Genomic DNA, 14,521 nt, shown 5'->3' with positions numbered 1-14,521 from the left:
GCGCGTAATGCGGGCGGACGGAGAGCTGCTCGAGGCGCAACTTTACTCGCGCAATGCCCTCGACGGTGCGTAGCTGCACACCCGTATAATATGTGTGTGTGTGTGCGCACACAAATCTCGCGTGCTAGCTGCTGCTGTAGAACGAAAGAGACAGCGAGAACGAGCGAGAGAGAGGCTGACCTTGCTCTCTGCGGGGCTGTGTGTGCAAAAATAAACCCGGCAGCAGGAACGGCGGCTCCCCTCCGCAGCGACGATGCTGCTGCTGCTGCTGCCTGGCTGCCTGCGCGCATCCGTCAATCGATCGCTATACGCGCCTCTATTATATATACCTATATGATACGCGCGACGTTCATCTAGCACGTCGAGCCCGTAAATATACATCTATATTCCACGGCGAATGACACGCGTACGCGCGCACAAAGCCGAGCTTGCATTATCTCTCTCTCGAGCGTATTTACGAGCGTACGCCTTCAACCTACATCATTCTGCCAACATTTTTCTTGCGATTGGGCGACAAGTAACGACCATGAAATATTTTCGACTCATCGATGAAATAGCGACGCGATTGTTCCAAAGCGGAGAGCAAAAATGTAGGCGAGCGACCAATTTTGAGCTTTCCGCACGCATCGCGTCCTTCTCGCGAATGACTGGACTCTCTCGAATGTATATCCCGATGATTGCGAGGATCGCAATGAACTCGACGAACTGCGACACCGACGCAACTGTACTTTTTTTCCTGATCTTTGGCATTCGATAAACGTGAAGATTTTTTCAAGCTCGATCGTTGATTACGAATATCCCCGGTTTCATTGAAATTCACGCAGCTACTTTGAAACGTTGCGCACGTACGCGACCTCGTGCGTGTTGAACGCATCGGGCCTCGAGATCTTCAGCCCCCGCGTATCACGCATTGTCATCGCTCGTGCAAAAGTTTAAATGAACAGTAAACATGTATGTATACGTTCGAAAAAAGTCGAATCCATCCTCGATTGCCTCGTTTACATTTTCAATAATTCGATGAGTACGTGATTCGTTTAATTTCATAATCAATTTGAACAATCGTTGCGGTAAATGGAATAAAAACAGCGACGATAATAAGCATCATCGAATGTTTGATTAATAAACAGCAACGTCTCCCTCGTCCATAGTACGTATCGAATCTAAAACGCGAAGCGCTGCATCGAAGCACTGCGTTAATTAATGATGAAAGCCACAGCAATAATGCAGCAACAGCCGCATACGAAACACGCAATCAATAATAGGCCATATCATTTGGCTCACATTCGTGTACGCGCCAGTATATATATTACCAAATCGGACAACTCTGCATATATGACATAATTCCGAGCACTCGACAATTGAATTTATGTATATCGGAGCTGTTGGGGCTATACATGTATATGAAAATAACAGGTGCACTCGAAAAGCTCGCAAATCTCGAAAGCTAGAGCGCGTCGATGAGAGGAGCTCTTACGGGTCAAGTAAGAAGAGGAGAAAAAGAAAAATACGAGTGCCTATATTGCGATCGCTCAATGTCACATGCAGATGGCTCGAGTGGCTCGGATACGTATGAGAATCGAGATCAATTATCGCGCGGCGCGCCCAGGGCTTTTCCATGGCTAAACGATTTGCCCGTACGGTTTCACATGCGTCGAATAATAATACATATAGCTCGGCAACGCACGACGAGTCGTGTGCGAGCGCATGTGTGCGCGATATACGCGAAGCAGCGTAATACGCAGCAGCAGCAGCTTGACCTATTCTCGAGGAAACAGAAGCAGTAGCAGCAACGGCAGCATCGGTAACAGAGCTCTGCTGCTCTCCCACGCGTATATATGGGCTATTCCACAACAGGTGTTGCAGGCCCAAAAAATGAAATTGAAACTAACCATTTACTCTTCAAGAACACAATGAAAAATGAAAATCCTGAAGAGCACAGCCCCCTAGGTCCAACCCTTATGGATCTACAGGGGCTCAAAGTTGGAGTTTCATGGTATGAGGATATTCTGCTTCTTACTCTGCTTTTCTGGGTGGACATAAGAAAAAATTTTTAAACCATGTTTTTTCATGTAAAATTTGATGTAGAATTCAAATCTGTACTCAGATGAGACATTAATAACCTCAAAACCCCTTGAAATAGAAAGTATGGTGTAATAGGACATAAATGTCAAAAAAAAAATATGTTCGTATACCTCAAATCAGCCCATATTGTAATATGTTCATCGATACACCAAAATACAACTTCTGATAAAGTTTGGTAACTGAGTCTCCATTACAGATCATTATGTAGCTTTTGAAAGCCCAAAAAACATGGTTTTTTCCTCATTTTCCATGTTTTTTGCCTCTTCGCTAGCTACCAAATTGTCTGTAATGGAGACTCAGTTACCAAACTTTATCAGAAGTTGTATTTTGGTGTATCGATGAACATATTACAATATGGGCTGATTTGAGGTATACGAACATATTTTTTTTTTGACATTTATGTCCTATTACACCATACTTTCTATTTCAAGGGGTTTTGAGGTTATTAATGTCTCATCTGAGTACAGATTTGAATTCTACATCAAATTTTACATGAAAAAACATGGTTTAAAAATTTTTTCTTATGTCCCCCCAGAAAAGCAGAGTAACAAGCAGAATATCCTCATACCATGAAAATCCAACTTTGAACCCCTGTAGATCCATAAGGGTTGGATCTAGGGGGCTGTGCCCTTCAGGATTTTCATTTTTCATTGTGTTCTTGAAGAGTAAATGGTTAGTTTCAACTTCATTTTTTGGGCTTGCAACACCTGTTGTGGAATAGCCCATATGTATTAATGGAATTCAAGAGTTATATCGTCAAATTAGTCCGAGTGCATGATGCACTACGTTTAATGCTATCCAGACGATTTATTAGCTCTTGCGAGCACGTATACTATATTCCGCGATTACATACAGCTATATAATACCATCATGCATAAGCAAGGCGCGCGTATAGATGTGTGCGACTCGGCTGCCAGCGGAACCCGGGCTTCTGCACACACTCGAATATATATAAGCAGCCCGCCAAGTTTTCCCGAATCAGGAGATGAATAGAGAGAACCGCATAATATAGCCAATCCTGGAGACGTAGCCCAAGTTTCAAACTTACGTTTATATAGCTGCGAGTAGAAGCTTTGACTATATTCAATACACATGATAATATATTTAACGTTCAAACTGAATCAAGTGCTATATGTACGCGAGTTATTTAATGAGAAAAAGCTGAATTTTATTCGTAAATGACGTTTCGTGTAAAATCATTAGTCTACTCGTGCTCCATTCGCTTAAGAGCTTTTCGCTCGAACGTGTAATCCTGTAAGGATCTGGAGTCGCACGCTACAACTTGGACAATGTTTGGCTATTGAGTTAGAGACATCTCCCCCGAGCATTTAACATACACTTGCCCGCGCGCGGATGAATGCCCGAGAGGCGCCCGCTGCTGCTGCTGCTGCTTTGAGCCAGAAATACCCACTTCTGCCCGCCGACTCTCGAATATGATCGTTTCAACTTTGATTTGCGCGATCGTGAGCTCGAAATTTCTCGATAGCATACGATCCGCATTGGCAGCGCCAGTTGCAAAGTGAAATATGTTTTCCATTGCTCTGGGATTGAGCGAGATATGGCGTACAAAGTTCTTTTAGCGAGTACGTAAGGAGCGTAACAGCTCCGACAAGCCGAGCTTTCAACGAGAGCCAATTACTATATACTCTACTGGCTCACCTCGACGACATACATCAAAAGGCACTTTTCTTTTTGCCGATATATATATATATAAGGACGCACACATACGTATATGTAGCGAGTGTCGTGGCTCGCCAGCTTTTGCTACAATGAATCATCTTTTCTTTTTTGCGGGACTCTCTCCCCTACCTCGCTCGCTTCAGCATCTTTCCACTCGAACGTGAAGCCGACGCTATCGTGCGGCTAAACAGTGAAAGCAAGATAAACTTCTAACTAGTCTCTCTCTCTTCTCACTCTCCCTATATGTTCTATCCTTTCTTTGCTCACAGCTGCAGCTGGTATTTCGTCCTCTCGAATGTAGAGCGTATGTATATAGCTACGTCGCAGTATAGGGCTCGAAAGGAATTTCTCAAGATAGCGTCGCGTCGCAGCAGTTTCACTATATATCCCTAGCTGTGTCCATATAGATGTGCCAATGGAGCGTATTACGCTCGATCGATTGGGTCGCCAAGGAGCTTTACCTATACAGTCACGTAATCAATCGAAAAGTTTTTATCTGAAAATTCAACAAGATTCAGAAAAACGCCCTCGTTCCCGCCCTCAAATAACTCGACTTTGCCCAACGACAAACGGATATTTTATACTTTCGTTTAAATTGAGAGCACGGATTACATTTTTAACGGATTCGGCAAATTTCGATGATAGTATTTAGCTTCGAAAAACAGTAAGTTTTGCGTTCACCTTGATGGCAAAATAAACGATCGAACCACCTACTTATCATTGACAATGCATATTGTACGCGCGACTCTTGCACTAGCAATGCAGACTGGCATTGCAAGTATGACTGAATAATATACGAATATATACAATTTTCTATGAATAGTCTCCTCCTCTGAGGGAATTCATCAATATTATTTGATGAAGCCCCTCCACCAGTGATCTTCGATTATGTCACGAGCTTATCTGTACCCTTCGTTGCCATCGCGTATCTGTTTGTTTAAACAGAGACTTGTGTGTATAACGTGACAAAATATTGACATTAAGCTTGGATCAAATCAGCCTGTCTTGCGTCTCGTTAATATTCTAAGTAAACATCAAAGTATCTACTTGGAAATTATAGCAACTATAAAGTGTGCCCCAAAAAAATCATACAAGATTCTCATTACATAACGAGTTCAACTTTCGACACACATTTTAATAAAAAATGAGACGGTAATTTTGAAGCGCAGGCAACGAATTAAATCTTTAATAGACACTTTCGCTGTGTGCTAAAATTCTCTTACAAGACTAGTTATTTCTTTAACGAGTGAGCGTATGAAAAATCTGCGGCAAAGCACTTGGAAAAAAACCACTAGTGCGCATTCAGTTGTACTTAGAACTTTATTTTTCTCTGCTTGGGTTGTATGTACTTAATTCCACGGCCACACAATATACAAAAACTCATCCCCTGTCATTATTTCCAGCATCAAAAATTCAGGCCACATCCCGAATGCATAAACTACGTGGCAGTTCAAATAACGTATATAGAAAATATACCCGCGCAGTAGTCATAGTCATGCTACGGTCAGACACTCGGGCGGATAAAAAGAAGTGCTCCTGTGTTTTATTCATAAAGAAAGAGGGAGAGAGACCTACATTTTCTTTTGCAGCAAATGCATTTCCTGAAAATCGAAACTTTATGCACGTAATTCATTTTAAACTCGGGTTTTTTTTTCCACGAAATTTAAATAGCAACGAAATGCGGTTTTTGCATTCCTCACAATGACTCGCGTACACTCACAAAATCATCTGTTACACATTTCGTAGCTTAATAGTCCTAGATATACTAACGGAGTCTACATTAATAAGCTAAACTTCTTTAAAAACTTTTACTCGAAGAAACTTTAATTTAAGAAAAGCTTGGCACTCTTAATTATTGGTCGAATGGGTATTGAAGATATCAGAAGTAGGTAGTTTAGATTCTCACTAACTACTTGAAAAGAATTGATGTAAATTAATCGGAAGTAAAGTATCGATTGAATTGGGATGAAAACCCCTTTCCCAATCATATCGATCAACCATTGTGAATATAACAAAAGGAAATGTATTGCTTTGTACTTAAGAGTTTCCATTCGAGTAACTTCGAAGCAAAGAAACACCGAAACAAAAAACAAAACTGTTTGCCTTTTTTCATCTTTCCATTTCAAAGGGAAAAATATCTTTTTTAAAAGAAAAACAATGGAATCCTTCCGAGTCATAAACTCTGGCACTACACTTTGTTACATGATCGAAATAAGCTTTAAAAATAAACATGCTTAATAGAAATTTAAAGTTTCAGTGTTTATATCTTTGATAAAATTGTGAATTATCAAATTATCAATTGTGAAAATTTTTTTTAGAATTTATCATCTGTAATTTTATTCATTTCAGTAAATTTAAGAAATTGTAATTGTACTTGAGAACTGTACATATGATATGGTAAAATAACAACTGTTTACATCATGCCCACAATTGTGGCTGGGAGCGGGTAAACAATCAACCACATACATGTCGTCGCAGAGTATAAAAATATATGTACAAATTGACAAAATCAACGTTTCGAGAATCATATAAATTTTAAAATTGTTACTGCGGAGAAAAACATAATGCAATGACATAGAAATGTAGAACTTCATTGAATTTTGTAATGTAATGAAAAAAAGTGTGCCCAATCATAGTAATCGCGCATTTTATTTTGCGCGTAATCAATAAAATCAATGAAAGAATTTCAAAAGCGATATTATTTTTGTATCTCAAACGAATCAAAGGATGCGATTCTATCAAAAGTTTTGAATTTCACGATGTTCAATTAAAATTTAATATTTACGTAATATTGAGTTTAAAATTTGTAAATAAAGTGAAATACACCATGAATATCCCGCACAAAGTTAATTTAAAAAGTATTTTCGTTATTCGGACGAATAAAGAAGAACATTTACAAAAATTTAATGCACTACGGAAAATGATACGAGCTCTTAAATTAAAAATTAATTAAAATAGAAAATTTGGAGGAATACTAGACCCACGGGAAAATGGAGAACAGTAAGTATGAAACAATAATGTATCAGGTCATAGAGCAGTGGAAAATGAAGAACTCGTCCGAACGCAACATGAAATAAAAAAGCATTGAAGTGGTGTCGAGCAGTGAAATCGCAACATTCGAGCGAAAGTCCGCATATGAAGCTCACGCAGTGTGTGGAGCATCAATTACGCGCGAGTTAGCCCTGCTCCGGGCGCGTTGGTATATGGCCATCATAAACCATTGGGCGTAGCTGCGAGTGCAGTCCGACCCACGGTTACTGCAATTCGCAGAGAGGCAAAATAAACGGCATGCGTAAGTACCGGTGTGCGACATGTATACTGGAAACAATTCCGAGCTTGTAAAGCGACTCTGGCTGGACATTGGTATTAATGCAGGGAGAAACATTTTAATTGAACAGCTATTCTTTTGAAGCATCGCATAGGGAGGGTTCAAGTACGAGGATACTGCATCGTGTGCTGGCGATCTTGTACATTTTGCAGGCGTGCGCCAAAAGAGGCAAAATCGATTTTTAAAAAGTTTCAGGAATTTCGCAAGTACTATCGAGAAAACTATTTCGAGGAACTTACGACACGCGGAGTTGAGAAATTTTTCCCGAGGAATAACTTGGACCAAAGTTTGGCCGTTTTAGCCAGATGCAGGACTCTTTTTGCGAAGTTTCTCACCAAACGTCGGATTATTCTTCGCGCCGCTGAAGATCGTAAAAAATGTCTTTATGCTTTCCGATTTCTCTCTTGGCTCGGGAAGAAAATACGTTGCACTCTTATTATAACACTGAAAACCCTGGAGAGGCGCTAATGACGTTTTCCACAGCGATGTGTTGCACGGATATTTTTGAGGGAAAAATATGTTTTACGATAATTGCTCGTCGCGCGCACGAAATTTTTCACCAAGCCGGGGGCTAATGAGTCGCTCGACTTTCGCTCGTGAAAATTTATTTGTGGCCTGGAGAAAACGGAATTAATTCTCGAAAAGGTTTAATGAAATTAGTTATTTTTCGCATTACTCTTAGGACTGTGCTATTGGTACACAAACGAGTTTGCCTAATGAGCCTTAATAAAAGCGAGACAAACAATCGCGTCTTGTTCGCGTCTCGTGAATCTTTTTTGCCAAATTACGGAGCTACTGTGGCAACTGTCGTTTCTTACATTATTCTTCGGCTGGTTTCGCGAATCCCATTTGAAGGGCTTATTCTCGTTGCCTCTATGGACATCTTCTACACACTTGATTGAAGCAAGCCCGACAGAAATGACGCGTATCGTCGCTCTGGTGCAGCCAACTTGCGTAATGCATCTACTCGTTCGAAGCGTATCGAGAAAAGCACGTGCGAATAAGCAGTAGACTCGCGTACGGTGTGAAAAGTTCACGCACACGCATCTACACTCGCTAGAATATACACGTATAGCGATAGAGCGAGAGAGAAAGAGAGAGCCCGGGTGGTTGTCATGGCAACTTAGAGAAAGAGAGAGAAAGTTACGAAGCTCTATCTCACTCGCGCGAGAGAAATTTACGTCTCAAGCTTATCTCTTGAGAGCATAAACATCTTTTTTTCGTCTGTAAGGAATTGTTTTTGTAGATTGTTAATCATCGTAATTTATTAATGTCGATGATACACGCGTTCCGCGTAAGCTCGACTAAGCGAGTTTATAGACAGGATCTCTGGCGAGCAAAGCTCCGCACGCCACTCGTAGGCCACGCGCGCTCCGTATCGACGCTCATAAAAAGGATTTCGGAAGCTTTTATGCTTGGGTAATTTACAGATTGCTGCGCTTTGAAATATCTATAGAAGGCCAGGCTGCTGCTACTGCTGCTGTCGCGCGCTGGAATATTGAAAAGAAATAAAAAAAGTTATTGCGTCAGCCGCAAAAAGGCTCCTATCTGTACGCGGGCCATTTTTGATTTTACCAGTTGGATAGATCATTCGAGTTCTCATTAAAAAAAATTGGAGAGTAAAAAAGCGAGATGTGTGTAGTTTTTTGTGGCACATCACTACTTGTTATGTAAGGCCATAATAGTATAATAATCGAGTCATGCGAAGGATTCAAGTCGACTTTTACCCAAATTCACTGAATTACACAATTACGACAAATAGAATTATAAGACATAATAGCTACTACCTGCGACCTCTAGTACCTCTTTTCCGGTTAGTTAACAAGCGTAAAGTAAAATTCATCTGTCTTTGCGCATCTGCAGTTGAACTTTCGCAATGTCGAGTCTTTACAGCAGCCACAAAAAAACCAAACAGAACAAAACTTTAGAAAATGATTCCAGTTTGCAAACGAGAAGACGGAAATTGAATTTTCCGAGCTTCATATTTTGGTCACTCAATGAGTCAATTGAATACACATCTATTTTATGATTTCTCGTACGCCGAATGTCTCCTGGGACACGTATATTATTACGCGTTTTATGAAGTTTTTATTGTCGTGGTGGCTTGCGCCGAAAATCGTGTAAAACAATGCTGGCGGTCGTACGGAATTCACGGATGCACCGTTACAAGCGCACTTGTTAAAATATCACGTTAGCCACCGGTTATTTATTATCGAAATGTCGAAAATTTCTGGCCTCATTATTCGTTGTCATTATATGTTGCCGACATTTATTCCAAGGTTTTCTGATTAAGCGTACATTGTCGTTTTGATTTAATTATACCGCTGTAATATAATTATTTAAAGTTATCGTCACCACCACGAGTTGTTATAAATTACAAACCAGCATACAAAGCTTCATTTTCTCGTATTTTGCAAACATTATAAAAGTCTAAAATTTTGTGTTGAATTAGTGGAAATTGTTATATTCACGAGTACCGAAATTATACCGTCCCCCAAAATGAGACATGGACCTTGTTTAGAGCTTCAAGAGAGTATAAGGCATGTTTTAAAAATAAGGCGTACTAAAAAACGGTAAATCTTTAAAAATTAAACGATTAAGAAATAGCTTTATGAGTTTTATAATTTTGTAAATTTTAAATGTTATAACTTAATATATATTTTATTAAGAAGGTCACATAAGTTTGATTTTACAATATAATATTACATCTAATTTTCAACTCTAAAGTGTCATGAAAACTTTGTATTTTAGATTAGTTTCTAAAACTTGATCGATTAAATGGAGATGGTAATAATCAATGACAAGCAACTTTTAATCCATATCTAAATGCTAGTAAAAAGAATCATTTATCAATGACATTATTTAAGATATTTCAAGTTAAAATTTTTGTTAAATTTTTCAAAAATTTATGCATCATTATTATAATACACATTCGTAATCCCAATTCAACAAATTGATAATATTAGTTTTAACTTGAAAAATGCCCTCTCACGTGTAACACGTCAGACACGTACTTTTAGTATGATTGAAGCTCAAAAGGTTCAAAGGCCTTTGATCTTTTGTTTTATGGTCGACCTAATTTCTGTAGGACCCAGGAAGAGTATACCGATAATTCAGAACAATTTGTCGAGTTTGTGTATGCAAGCAATTACTAGAAGTTGGTACAAGTATTGCTAAATATTCCACCAACGGCGTCGTTTGCAATTCCGTATTTATGTCAATCAAAAACTTTCATTTTATGAATAAGGACAAACAATTTTGGGGAAAAATATGTTATGACACTTTGCCAATTGATTTCCATCGAATCGTTGTTAATCTGCAATAGGTCATTTTTGATCAGTATTAACATTCATTCTTTTTTTTTCATCGAGCAATCTTCAGATTGGCTCGGGGTTTCGTCTAAACCTTCAAGTACACTTTACCCTCTGAAATGCAACAAAATGTTAGAATAAACATTCTTCATTTCAAAGAAGCTTCATGCTTGCGGCAGATCTTCATTTTTAAAATCTCTTTTGATCCACAGACTCAAAAATTGGTTTTTATGCACTTTCTCAAAAATACTGCAGCCTGTCGGCAGGAGTACAATCTTTTGAAAAGGCTGGAAAAGCTGCAAGTCTGGTTTTGATTTTTCTGCGTGGCGGGGCAAAGCCAAGTATAGACCTATTTAAATATAGGCAAGTATATAAGTATAGGTGCATATAGTCAGCGACGAGTATGCGAGTAGGCGATTTCACGCTGTGCTCGCGCGCGTCCACTCTAGCATGAAATCCTCGCTCGGTTCACCCTTTTTCGCGCGGTTGCTTTGCGGCCACATTGTACTACTAGGGTCACCGCCGGCAACGTGCGACGGCGAGCAAGTTCTAACTGATTTGTGAATTTGACCAAGATTAAGTTACTTTTTCAATGGAATCGTATTAGACGCGATATTCTAATGGAAATGTCCTCTCATTGTCTTCTCTTTTATATACTTATATACATTGTACAACGGGGTTCGATCGTTTTGATTAACGGGAAAGATTTTCTTATTACGATGTACATTCGCATGACTCGCTTATACTTCGTCCGGAAAATTGTGTAAATGAAGGGCCATTAATTACACGAGTGGAGCACTGGCGCGCGACCTGAGCTAAATCCTTTACTTATGTGCCTGTTGTTCCATCTTTAATGAATCTTTCATTTGATCGATCGCACTAAAAATTGAAATAATAGCGCGGGCTGCGTTGATTATTTCATTTTTGTACTATAATTGATTGAATTAAATTCATACAAAAGTATTAGGCACTCGAAAGTTAATTCCAGTGCATGATTTGCAGCAAATAAATTTCTAAGTTTAATGAGTGAGCGGTAGCCTGTTTTTAATTTCAAATTTTCTGAAAAGAATTAAGCTGTATTCGAGTTGAGTGCAGCTGAAAAAAGTATAATCAACAAATATGTTTGAATCATATATTTAAGCTCGGTAATGAAATATCAATTGAAAATTCAAAAAAGAATTTAAAAAAACTCAATAATTCTGTTGGGAGTGTTATTAATTTTTAATATGGAATTTTTCTCGAAAAAATAATAATGTTTGAAATTTCATCATCAATAACATTCTCCAGCCGAGTACTACATCAAAAGGTACAATCATCTCTGAATCATAGGTATGCATTTTTGAAATGCCTCTCACTTCGTATACGCAGTATTATTTAACAAAAAAGTCGAGAATACAAAACAATTACGTTTCCTATCCGGGTGTTACATGAGGTTTAACTAGGGTTGGAGCAGCAGCAGAGAAAAATGCATGGCATTTATCCACCGAGGAAGCAATAAACGAAGAATCGTACATCTGCAGCATTATAATGGTACTATTATTGCGTCCCTTTCCGCAATAGTCCCGCGTATACGTTTCCCTGACTTTTCGGGGAAAAGGCAGAACGCAATAAAGTTTATCACGGAATATTTATATATGTGCTGCGTGAAATGGCTTTGTTGTGCATAAACAAGGTTTAGTCGAGGATAAATTGTGCACCCGAGATTCGCTCTTACACCGTTTTCCATCTCAACGTACTACTCATTTACAGCTTGATCTATAAAAATGAAAATTCGTTTTCTAAGCGCCGATATGGTTTTGTGCAGTGTAGTGAAAAATCCTTAAATTCATATGTAAGAAAGTAAAAATTTCATTTCATATCAATATCAATTTTATACTTGACTGCAAAGAATAATGAAAAGAGCAAACGCTTTACCGAATTGAATATTGAGCTTGAACGATTATGCATTTGTGATTATTTTATTATTGAATTCAGTTATTTTAGAATGGATTGAATATATGAATTGCTAATATTTGTAAAAGTAAAAATTATATCTCGAATAAACCTGTTTGAGCATTTTAATTTATGAACCAAAGCAAAAATTGAAAATATTACAGTATTAGTTTCAATTGAATAAATTAATGTAATCGATATTTGCAAAGTGTTGAAAATCGAAAGAAATTAGCGGCTTTATAATTGTAAATGAGTAATTTATTCGGACCATCTAAAACAAAATACTCACAGATGCGAACCGATGCAGGATACTGGCCAAAGTGTAAATTGCTCACAACCACTACACAACTTTTGGAGCACAGCATAGGGAGTTGCGAAAGAGGCGCAAAAACCGCAAAGCATACATTTATCATCGCCAACTAAAAGACTGCGAATGCCACACGTTGTGTATATATAGGAAAGTTTACAATATATATCTCTTGAAAATCTCAACTATGCAAATCGAGCATATAAAGTTGTACACTTTTTCCTTCTCGAATATGGCAACTTGTATAATTTCCCACAGCGAGCACATATTATTATTCGAGCTTTCAAGTTTATAGATGCAAATTTTTCGACACACAACATTGCGTAACAACTTTTGTTCTGACGAGCTTTTTATCTCGTACATGAATACATTTTGATTAACTTCGCGATGACGGTACAGCGTGTACTTTCATTAATGTAAGATGCATTTGAAATAAAACGTCAACCTTTGAAATTATAACCTTCGAATTTCAAGACGCTGAAAAATTATTCTAAAAAAATCGTTCATACATTCATAATCCAATATTTACGACGTTTATTTATTGTATCTCAAAGACATGACATTTCTGTCGCAATAAAAGTTTGAATCATTTTATCGATTTTGTAAGAAAAGTAGCGAGACTCGATCAGTCGGCTAAAAGTAAACCGCAATGGTAGAGGCATCAGTCGAAGAACAACAAAATTTGCATCATCGATTTTAACCCTCGTCCTCGCCGTAAGTAAAAGCAGCGCATCGCAAATAATAATAGATTTTCTCGCATTCGGTTCATCTGTATTTATCGAGCTACTTGCACATGTACTCAGTGCATCTGAAAAAAAAGAAACGAGAAGATCCGATCAATTAACCAAACACGCTCCGTTAATACTGTCCGAAGTTTGTTTTACCCTACCTATAGAGAGCCACTTTGTCACGTTGGAGAGAAAAACGAAAAAAATGGGCGAGTTCGACCGAGCCAATAAAAACAACCTATAGAGTTTATTGTTGCGTTTAGTGCCCACATTATATACAGACCAATTATCACAGCTACAAATTAGGGTAGTAATTATGAGGGTACAGTTTGTTAAAAGGATATTAATTCAATATTTCTCGAATTATTCATTTTTAGATTGCGTCTTTCACAGAGAAAAAAATAAAACAAAACAATGCCTACAACGAGATAAGATAAATTTACTTTATAAACGAGCAGAATCTTGACGCAAGCGGGCTTCAACGGAAGAGGATTCAATTTAATGAAAACTTGCTGAAATAATATACATGATGTACGTGTTCATCTGATTGCTGCTTATATATTTACAGCTATAATACAGAAAACGAGCAGCACCTGATGTGCAGCTTGATTACTTTAATGGTAAGATAATTGAAAACTTTTACAATGAAATTTTATCAATTCAAATTTATGAAATTATGTCGGAAAAAAATTACCGTGGATGTTGGAAAAATTGACGCGCAAAAAATTTAATAACGTTTGAGTTACGAACGGTAAGCTTTTTGCTGTCTCTCGGGACTTTTCGTGTTCAACGATGAGTTTTATGCCTTTTTGCGCGTCTTATAAATAAAGAGAGACAGTCGGGAGCGCAAACGAGAGTTTACCAATCAATTTCTAAAGTTGAAGGAAAGATGCGCATTTAGCTGTCAGAGCAGGGCTATGGCTCATAGGTACATCTATTTTTAAAAGAAACACGCGCTGTCGACGGAGCGAAGTAAACTTGTCTTCTTCGCGAGTCGTAGATTCAAATGGCAATGCGCAACGTTAAGCTTCTCGCTCGATTTCATCGCAAATATCTCCATTAGCTTTTCATAAGCCTCTGGAATAGGAGCATTTATTACGTGTTATGCATTCAATTTTCAATGGGAGATCGAAACATGTTCATCTAGAAAGAG

The 14,521-nt window shown here is 38.3% G+C and overlaps 1 protein-coding gene across 3 annotated transcripts in view; it reads right to left on the bottom strand.

Moving 5' to 3' along the window:
* LOC106655197 (calsenilin-like) overlaps positions 1-14,521 on the bottom strand; it is a 32,006-nt gene that overhangs the window by 12,308 nt on the left and 5,177 nt on the right. The window lies entirely within an intron of this gene.

This window comes from Trichogramma pretiosum, unplaced genomic scaffold (assembly GCF_000599845.2).
Source record: "Trichogramma pretiosum strain Unisexual culture from Peru unplaced genomic scaffold, Tpre_2.0 scaffold99, whole genome shotgun sequence".
NCBI lineage: Eukaryota > Metazoa > Arthropoda > Insecta > Hymenoptera > Trichogrammatidae > Trichogramma > Trichogramma pretiosum.
The sequence above is the reverse complement of the archived record's forward strand: the minus strand, read 5'-3'. Positions and strand labels throughout refer to the sequence as shown.